Source organism: Mobula hypostoma, chromosome 21, assembly GCF_963921235.1.
Source record: "Mobula hypostoma chromosome 21, sMobHyp1.1, whole genome shotgun sequence".
NCBI lineage: Eukaryota > Metazoa > Chordata > Chondrichthyes > Myliobatiformes > Myliobatidae > Mobula > Mobula hypostoma.
Genome location: NC_086117.1, coordinates 62,379,253 through 62,389,975, shown reverse-complemented (window position 1 = coordinate 62,389,975; position 10,723 = coordinate 62,379,253).

Sequence of the window (10,723 nt, the reverse complement as noted above, 5' to 3'; positions counted from 1 at the left end):
GAGGCCTCAGCCTCACCAGTGCCTTATAAAGTCTCAACATTACATCCTTTACTAGAACAATGTTAAAAGTTAATTTAACAAGAGAAGAGTGGATGTTTTACTGTTGATCAGGGCTTCTCATGGTATGAGTTTCTCAAACAGGCGCTTGTTTAATCCCAGCTCAAACACAGACATTTTTATGGATAGCTTGTGTCTGCATTGATTCATTAGGGCACTTGTCTGCTTTTTCAATTGTAAATCCAAAGAAGGATATTGTGATCTTTGCAGCTCTGACACTGACAGTTTACAGTGGATGCTTTCTGCAGGTGCTTCAAGCTGAAAGTTGATAACTAGCTGGCATTATTTTGTTTTTCCTCACCAGGACGTTGACTTCTCTCCAAAGTGGTAACATTACAAGTAGGGCTTGCTTTAACACTGAGGAACTTCAGCCAGTTTCCCACACATCATCTTGGGCCAAATCAGAATGGTCGGGTACAGGCCAAATTGAGGTGGCAGGGTCCAGTCCCCAGAGCACATAGAAGCAACTGAATCCCAATGTTTGGACGATTTAGGTGTGGGCCAGATTGAAAAGATTGGGGTGTTGGTGCCCAAGGTGAGGTTCAGGTCATTTCAGCTCACTACTCCGCGAAGTTTATTGACTCTGCACTGAACTAGGGGGCTGTGGGCGGACTCTGTGTGGATTTCAGTTCAGAACTCTATTTGCTTGTGTTTATTGTTTGCATGATTTGTTTTTTTTTACTCTACACTTTGGGTGTTTGTTGGGTGTTTATGGGTTCTTTTGGGTTTCTTTATTTTGTGGCTGCCTGTAAGGAGACAGTTTGTATAATGTATATACACTTGAGTAATCAATGTACTTTGAACTTTGAGCTCTGAGCTTTCTTTGGATTGGGTAGTCTGTTTTTATCCTTTCTCTGAGCTTTAATTAAGATTTTTTTGCAGTACACGGTAACGTATCGGTTACAATGATGCTATTACAGCCCGGGGTGTTCCGAACTTCAATCCCTGCTGTCCTCTGCAGAGAGTTTGTACCTTCTTCCAGTGACTGCGTGGGTTTTTTCAGTGTGCTACGGCTTCCTCCTACAGTCCAGAGATATGCCGGTTAATGGTCATTGTAAAGAGTTCCGTGATTAGCCTGGGGTTAAACTGATGGGTTGCTGGGCAGCATGTTCAAAGTGTCGGAAGGGCTGGTATCTCTAAGTAAATAAGAATGCACAGATTGAGCGTTGGATGAAGTTTTTCCCTGAGATCTTTGTCCTTTTTAGCCAGCAGGTTTGGATATGCGAACAGTGTTAAAGGGGGGAAAAAAACAATAAATGCTAGGTCAAACAGGGCCGTTAACTAAAACTCTCAAATGGAAAACGAAGCCAACGCTGGCTGAAAGAAATACCTAAATATTAAACGAACATTAAGAGATTCCTAGACAGGTTCTTGGAGCTTAGAAAAGTAGAGGGCTATGGGTAACCCTAGGTAATTTCTAAGGTAAGGACATGTGCGGCTTTGTGGGCCGAAGGGCCTGTATTGTGCTGTAGGTTTTCTGTGTTTCTATGAATACAGCTAGTCTTCAGAGTCAGTTGATTCGACCATTCAATTTCTCAGGCAAGACCGTATACAAACAGGCAGCGGAGCATTACTGTATTGGGTTCAAGTCTCGACAAGCACTACAATGGAAAGAATGGAGTTAAATATTATCACAATGAAATAATAATTAGCTGACACGTGCACATTCACGAGCGCAATTGCCGTATCTGCTGTGCTGCCAAATCCGTGATTAAAACATGGGGTCATAGAGCACAAGAGAAAACTGTGTCCATGTCAACCCTCAAACTGCCTCACTACTTCCTTATTTCTGTCTTTGTACTACTTATTTCATTTAAGTAATTTAAATATAGATTTACTGTAATTCATTTTTTCCTATTTTTTCATTTTTCTCTATTATTAGTATGGCATTGTACTGCTGCCGCAAAGACAACAAATTTCACAGCATATGCTGGTGATATTAAACCTGATTCTGATTCTGAAATACAAATCCACTTCGCTTGACCGTGTGATCCAAGTACTTTAAGGTCATGAGAATCTCTGCCTCCTGCACTATAGGGCAGGATTGAATAGGTTAGGACCTTATTCCTTGGAACGTAGAAGACTGGGGAAAGATTTGATAGAGGTATACAAAATTATGAAGGGCAAATGCAAGCAGGCTTTTTCCATTGAGTTTGGGTGGGATATAAGCAGAGGTCATGGGTTGTGGGTGATAGGTGAAATGTTTAAGGGGCAAACAGGAGAAAATCAGATGCTGGAAATTCAAAGCAACACACACAAAATGCTGGAGAAACTCAGCAGATCAGGCAGCGTCTATGGAAAAAAGTACAGTCGACGTTTCGGGCCGAGACCCTTCATCAGGACTGGAGAATGTTTAAGGGGAACATGAGGGGAAACTTCTTCACTCAGAGGGTGGTGAGAGTGTGGAATGAGCTGCCAGCGCAAATGGTACATGCAAGCTTGATTTCAACATTTTTGTATAGGGTGGGTGGCTGTGGTCCCAATGCGGGTTGATGGGACTAGGCAGAGAAACAGTTGGACATCACATCAACTAGATGGGCCAAAGGGCCGGTTTCCATACAGTACTTCTCAAAGACTCCTTCTTGATCGTTATTCCAATTTTCGGAAACACACTGGAATCCTCCTTAGATCTTTAAACCTCAACACTTGATCTGCATCTATGCTCTTTTAAATTATTGAGATTGTCGGTGGGAGGATGGTAAGCTGAAGAGAGTTGTAATCTTATTCAGCTCCATCATGGACACTAGCCTCCATATTATCCAGGACATCTTCAAGGAGCGATGCCTCAAAAAGGGTGCATCCATCACTGAGGACCCTCATCACCCAGGTCATCCCTCTTCTCATTGTTAAATCAAGAAGGAGGTACAGGAGCCTGAAGACACACACTCAATGATTCAGGAACAGCTTCTTCCCCTCTGCCATCTGATTTCTGAATGGACATTGAACCCATGAACACTACCTCACTACATATTTATTTACTTATTTGTTTTTATCTTTTTTGCACGACTTAATTTATTTATCTACGTTTGTATATTTATCATGTATTGCTGCTGCAAAGTTAACAAACTACAAGCACCTGCAATAACTTTTGATTCACTATAGTGCCGTTCATATCTCATTTGAACCAGCACACTGGAGGTAGATGGATAATCTGGTTGAGTATTGCCATAACAACAACCTCTTACTCAATATCAGCAAGACCAAGGAGCTGATTATTGACTTCAGATGGAGGAAACCTGAGGTCCATGAGCCAGTCCTCATCGGGAGATCAGAGGTGGGGAGAGTCAGCAACTTTAAATTCCTCAGTGTTATCATTTCAGAGGACCGGTCCTGGGCCCAGCATGTAAGTGTAATTAAGAAGAAAGGACAACAGCCCGTCTACTTCCTTAGGAGTTTGCGAAGATTTGGCATGACATCTAAAACTTTGACAAGCTTCTCTAGATGTGTAGTGGAGAGTGTATTGACTGGCTGCATCACAGCCTGGTATGGAAGCACCAATGACCTTGTATGGAGAATCCTACAAAAATAATGGATATGACCCAGTCCATCATGGGTAAAGACCTCTGCACCATTGATCACATCTACATGAAATACTGTCACAGAAAAGCGACATCCACCATCAGGGACCCCCATCACCCAAAACGTGCTCTCTTCTCTCTGTTGCCATCAGGAACCAGGTATAAGATCCTCAAGACTCACACCATCAGGTTCAGAAACAGTTACTACCTCTCAAACATCAGACTCTTGAAGCAAAGGGGATAATTTCACTCAACTTCACTTGCCCCATCATTGAAATGTTCCCACAACCTATGGACTTACTTTCAAGGACCCTTCATCTCATGTTCTCGATATTTATTGCTTGCTTGCTTGCTTATTTATTTATTTATTTATTATTTCTTTCCTTTCGTATTTGCAGTTTGTTGTCTTTCACACTCTGGGTGAATGCCAAAGCTGGTGTGGTCCTTCATTGATTCTATTATGGTTATTATTCTATTATGGATTTATTGAGTATGTCCACAAGGAAATGAGTCTCAGGGTTGTACATGTTGACATATATGTACTTCGATAATAAAATTACTTTGAAAATTTGAACTTTGAAAAGCACCTTCAAAAGTATTCTGTAGTTGGTAGTTGGAAAGTATGAGCTGGAAATTAAATAGTCAATTTGGCATCCATGAAACAGAGAAAAAGCATCTAGATTGTTTAATGTCATTTCCTGTACACAGATGTAAAGGAGAATGAAATAATTGTTACTCCAGATCTGCTGCAGTACAAGAAAACACAATAAGGTAAAGAACACAACAATAATAATAAGAAGAAACACAATAAATATACAAACGTTTGTAAATACATAAGATAACTAATATGAATATATTGATAGTCTGTTCAAAGTGATGCTCGGCCGAGGAGTGATGAAGTAATGATAGAGTAGAAATGATAGATGTTGGGGGTGTGGAGGGGTGGGTTTGTGGGTGAAGGTGTGAATGTGCCTTACAGCTTGGGGAAAGTAACTGTTTTTGATTCCCAATCCCGATGGGAGTGAGACAAACAGTCCATGAGCAGGGTGGTGGGATCCTTCATGATGTTACTGGCCCTTTTCCAGCACCTGTCTGCTTGTATGTCCTTGATGGTGGGTAGTCTTGTGCTGGTGATACACTGGGCAGTTTTATCTACCCGTTGTAGAGCCTTCCAGTCTGAACTCTCCCATAAGTGCAGCGAGGGAAACAGTAAGTGAGGGCAGAGGAAGACAGTGCGAAGGTGCACAACTATGCTACTGGCCTTATCTGCAAAGGGGTTTTTGATCACCTATACTCAAAGATTAAAGATGAGCTTTATTTGTCACATGTATATTGAAACATACAGTGAAAATAGTGACAAACGAGACACAAATCAGTGAGAGTAATGCTGGGGGCAGCCCGTAAGTGTCACCACGCTTCCAGTGCCAACATAGCATGCCCACAACTTACTAACCCTAGCCGGTACGTCTTTGGACTGTGGGAGGAAGCCGGTTCACCAGGAAGAAACCCACATGGTCACGGGGAGAACGTACAGACAGTGACAGGAATTGAACCCGGATTGTTGGCGCTGCAAAGTGTTAGGATAGACATTATGCTGCCATGCCTTCTTCAGAGAGAATATTTGGTCTAAAATCAATCTTTGCTGAGCTTTCAAACCAAGTTTATTGAGTTAGAACATAGAACCATAGAACACTACAGCACAGAAAACAGGCCATTCAGCCCTTCTAGTCTGTACTGAAACTTTATTCCACTAGTCCCATTGACCTGCATCCAGTCCATAACCCTCCAAACCTCTCCCATCCATGTACCTATCCAATTTATTCTTAAAACTTAAGAGTGAGCCCACATTTACCACGTCAGATGGCAGCTCGTTCCACACTCCCACCACTCTCTGAGTGAAGAAGTTCCCCCAAACCTTTCCCCTTTCACCCTAAAGCCATGTCCTCTCGTTTTGATCTCTCCTAATCTAAATGGAAAGAGTCTATTCACATTTGCTCTGTCTATACCCCTCATAATTTTGTAAACTTCTATCAAATCTCCCCTCATTCTTCTACACTCCAAGGAATAAAGTCCTAACCTGTTCAATCTTTCCCTGTAACTCAACTCCTGAAGACCCAGCAACATTCTAGTAAATCTTCTCTGCACTCTTTCAATCTTACTGATATCCTTCCTATAGTTAGGTGAACAAAACTGTACACAATACTCCAAATTTGCCTCACCAGTGTCTTATACAACCTCCCGATAGCATCCCAACTCCTATTCTCAATACTTTGATTTATGAATGCCAGGATGCCAAAAGCCTTCTTCACAACCCTGTCTACCTGTGACACCACTTTCAGGGAATTATGCATCTGAACTCCCAGATCTCTTTGTTCCTCCGCACTCCTCAGTGAAATAACTCATTTACTGAGTTATTTAATATTTATTTCAAACCCATTTTAAGTGTTGCTTCTTCAGAAACTTGTTTTTGTTCATGATAGACCACTTGAATATGGACACAAATATAATTTCAGACTACATGTATCATGTAGGAATTTGGAGAAACAAGAAATTAACATTTATTGAACATAATGTGTTTACTTACATAATGATGCAGATGCTTTGCAATAGTTCAACTTAGCTAAAAATGATTTGTTAACAATTTTTGTTTGTACTCCATGTCTGAGGCTTCTCGCTTAAGAGTCTCACAATAATCAGGCGGCACTGAGGTTTTCTTCTCTAAGCAGATTGAGGGTTATAGGGTGAGGATTCAAAAATGGAAGAGGGAAGGTGGATGAGTTGTAATGTTATGAAATGATCAAACAAACTTGAAGAGTAAAATAGCCTGTTTATTCCTGACTATACGGGTGGCAGGGTGGAGATGCAACTAAATCAAAGGAGGTGTAAGATGCTCCTTCCCTCTGCCAGTCTGCAGGTCACCCTTGGGCAGGGTGCAGCACCTGCTTGCGCCCCCCCCCCCCAAATCAGGGTCACGTGAAGCCATGGGAGCAGCTGGTGCATATTTGCAAGGCATTTGATAAGGTACCCCCTGCAAGGCTTATTGAGAAAGTAAGAAGCCATAGGATCCAAGGGGATATTGCTTTGTGGATCCAGAACTGGCTTGCCCACAGAAGGCAAAGAGTGGTTGAAGATGGGCCATATTCTGCATGGAGGTTGGTGACCAGTGGTGTGTCTCAGGTGCTTAGAAGTAGGTACAGAGGAGATGTCAGGGGTAAGTTTTTTTATGCAGAGAGTGGTGAGTGTGTGGAATGGGCTGCCGGTGATGTTGGTGGAGGTGGATACGATAGGATCTTTTAAGAAACTCCAGGATACGTACGTGGAGCTTAGAAAAATAGAGGGAAATAGGTAACCCTAGGTAATTTCTCAGGTAAGTACATGTTCGACGCAGCTTTGTGGGCCGAAGGGCCTGTATTGTGCTCTAGGTTTTCTATGTTTCTATGTTTCTATATCACAAGACCTGGTTATGTGTCCACTTACACTGGCAGACAATCTCTGAAGTGTATTGATATTGGCTGGGGTCATCCGTCTTGTAAAGACACTGCCCAGAAGAAGGCAATGCTAAACCACTTCTGTAGAAAATTTGCCAAGAACAATCATGGTCATGGAAAGACCATGATCACCCATTTGGCACATAATGAGGTTGACGATGATTCTTATGGTCTATGAACTATGGTCTTTTTTGATTCTCGTTCCCCTTCCCTTCCCTCGTTCAACAGTCTTAAAACTGCTCCCTTGCAAGTTTTGCATTTCACAAGGCAGGGTTGTGGAATACAAATAATCCACTTCGTAAAAGTGAGACACAGTAAAGAAAAAAGCAGGGATTGTATTGTTTACTGTTAATCTGCCTTTGAGGCACAGGGCAAACATGCCCATTGTTATAGGTGATAGGCTGCGCAGTATAACTTTATGCGTCACATGTAACATTGAAAAATATTGTGACAAGCATTTGGTCCACAATGACAAACAAGGAAGCTTGTTGAATTCAACAACCGTTTTATTGTGATAGACACAAAACAGACCAGGGACAATGATCTGGAGAGTGAACCAGCCAGTCTCACACAGACGGGGGAGGTGACCATCACACATCCCACAAATACACAAGCTAAAATGTAACAATAAATGAACTGGAACTTCCCACCATAAACCCACAAAAGCATTTTAACACAAGAACAATGAACAGTACTGGTCATTAGAAATGCAGGGGCGGGCTGTTGACCACGTCCCCCCCCAAGAACATCACACAATGGTAAAAGTTGTTTTGTGCCGACGGCCAACACTGACCAAGGAATGTGACGAGGGTAGCCCGCAAGTGTCACCACGATTCCGGTGCTAGTATTGCATGCCCACAACTTTGGTAGTGTAGTGGTTAGCACAACACTTTACAGTACCAGTGACCCGGGTTCAATTCCATCACACGGTAGTGTAGTGGTTAGCACAACGCTTTACAGTACCAGTGACCCGGGTTCAATTCCCATCGCATGGTAGTGTAGTGCTCAGCACAACACTTTACAGTACCAGTGACCCGGGTTCAATTCCCATCACACGGTAGTGTAGTGGTTAGCACAACGCTTTACAGTACCAGTGACCCGGGTTCAATTCCCATCGCATGGTAGTGTAGTGCTCAGCACAACACTTTACAGTACCAGTGACCCGGGTTCAATTCCATCGCACGGTAGTGTAGTGATTAGCACAACGCTTTATAGTACCAGTGACCTGGGTTCAATTCTCATCACATGGTAGTGTAGTGGTTAGCACAGCATCTTACAGTACCAGCGACTCGAGTTCGATTCCCCTACTGTCTGTATAGAGTTTGTATGTTCTCCCTGTGACCACATCGGTTTCCTCCAGGTGCTCCAGTTTCCTCCCTCAGTAAAGAGACTTTACCAGTTCATAGGTTAATTGTTCACTGTAAATTGTCCCGTGATTTGGCGGAGGTTAAATCTGGGGCTGCAGGGCTGCATGACTCAAAGGGTTTATTGCACACTGTATCTCACTAAATAGGTAACCCTAACCCATGTGTCTTTGGAAATTGGGAAGAATCTGGGGCACCCCAACTCCTTGATGGTTTTGATTTCTCATGAATGAGGGTGGTGGTTCCTAGACTTTCAGCTTGGGAGCATGAAAATCATTCTCCCAGTTATCATCAGAGCCCCGTGAAAGCACATATGTTTGTAGTGGGGTGTGTATGTATTCAGATCGATGGGGGGCATTCTTCATGAAGCATGCTGCCCGTGAGGCTGACTACATGGTCAGAGAGGAGAGCATACAGACGGTGGCAGAATTGAACCCAGATTGCTGGAACAGTAATGACATGACACTAACCACTATGGTGTCACGTCAGTCTTTGTAAAAGACAGGTTACTGATGGTAACAGGATGGTTTTCTTTCAGATCCTGAGGAATATACATGAATGCACTGAGACCACTAGCATTCAACTATCATTGTTCCAGAGCTCCCGTGGTTATAATAATAAGCTGCAAGATGGAGCTCATGAACCATGGTGACGTGTTGCAGGCTGCTTACAAAACTTCTAAACAACCCTTCAGAATTACTCTCACTTTAATCTGCAGCCTGTAATTTCCCTTTAAGCAATGTACTTTTGAATCATCTTCATGAACTAGCAATTTTATGATCTCCTAAAGCAATCAGTTGGCTTTTCTCTTAGGCATGCACACGCACACACACAGGTACACATACACACACTCACTCACACACATACAGACTGACACACACACTCACACAGACCCACACTGAAACACACACTCACTCACACACACAGCACACACACACTCACACAGACACACACACCCACAGACACACTCACACAGACACACACTGAAGCACACACTCACACACACACTCACACAGCAGACTCACACACTCTCACACACACATACTCACACAAACACACAGACACAACACACACATGTACACTCACACAGCCACACACATACACTCATGCACACACACTCATTCACACAACACATACATGCACACACACACTCACACAGACACACACACTCACACAGATACACACACACACACACACACACACACACACTCAGAGTGACAGCTCTGACCTGGGCCCTGGGAATAAGCGATTTGATCATAAGGACTTTGGTGCACAAATGTCAGAGTCTTGTCCCCGGTGACAGAGCAATGCAACTTGGCACGAGAAGACAGACAGTAGCAACAGGGATTTAGACATGAAAGCAGTTCGAAGTGTCAAAGGGTGAGAAAGATTAGTAAATGGTGACACCCTTTCAGACCACTGACATTCTCGACTGCTGTTTTGTTTTAATTTCCAAACCTTTGGCCATTCTACAGCGATGACTTGTCCAAAGCAGTGCCAAATATCTCAAAGTGGGCAGCTACAAGCATTATTAACAGACTTTTCACAAATGCTGTGCCAGCTTTGAGAGATGTTGTTGGAAAACCAATTTCAGCATTCTATTTGTTGTAACATCTGTGGGAGATGACATTAAAGTGGGACTCCCAGCAGCCAAGAATTTGCTCTTTTATCAGCAGTGAGTGTAGGCAGCATCCAGCTCCCTATTATTCAGATCCAAGCACCTTCACCAAAGGATTTGAGTCAAAGCTTGTGCCAACTTCCATTGTCAAGGGAAAGGCCACTCGAACAGCTTAAGGAGCTGGGTGGTTGTATGGGAGATTCACTTTCTTGCAGGCATTAAAGAAACTTATGAAAACTACACATGAACAAAGTGCAAGAGAGGCAAATTGTGCCAATAAAATAAACAAAAATAATAATTCTGAATATGAATTGGCAAACTATTTCTAATTGGCTATATGGTGGGGGTGGGGCGTGTTACTGCACAGGGTTGAATGAGCTGCAGCGAGTTGTAAACTCAGTCAGCTCCATCATGGGTACTATCCTCTGTAGTATCCAGGACATCTTCACGGAGCGATGCCTCAAAAAGGTGGTGTCCATCATTAAGGGTGCCCGTCACCCAGGACATATTCTCTTCTCATTGTTACAATCAGGGAGGAAGGTACCGAAGCCTGAAGTCTGAACCGTTCCTTAAGGTTGTTAAAGCTGGGGATGGTAATGGGGACAAGCTCCCACTTGAAGGCCACACGTGAAGGCCAGGAGCTGGACGGTTGTCAGAGGCTATTTGAGGCACACAGCA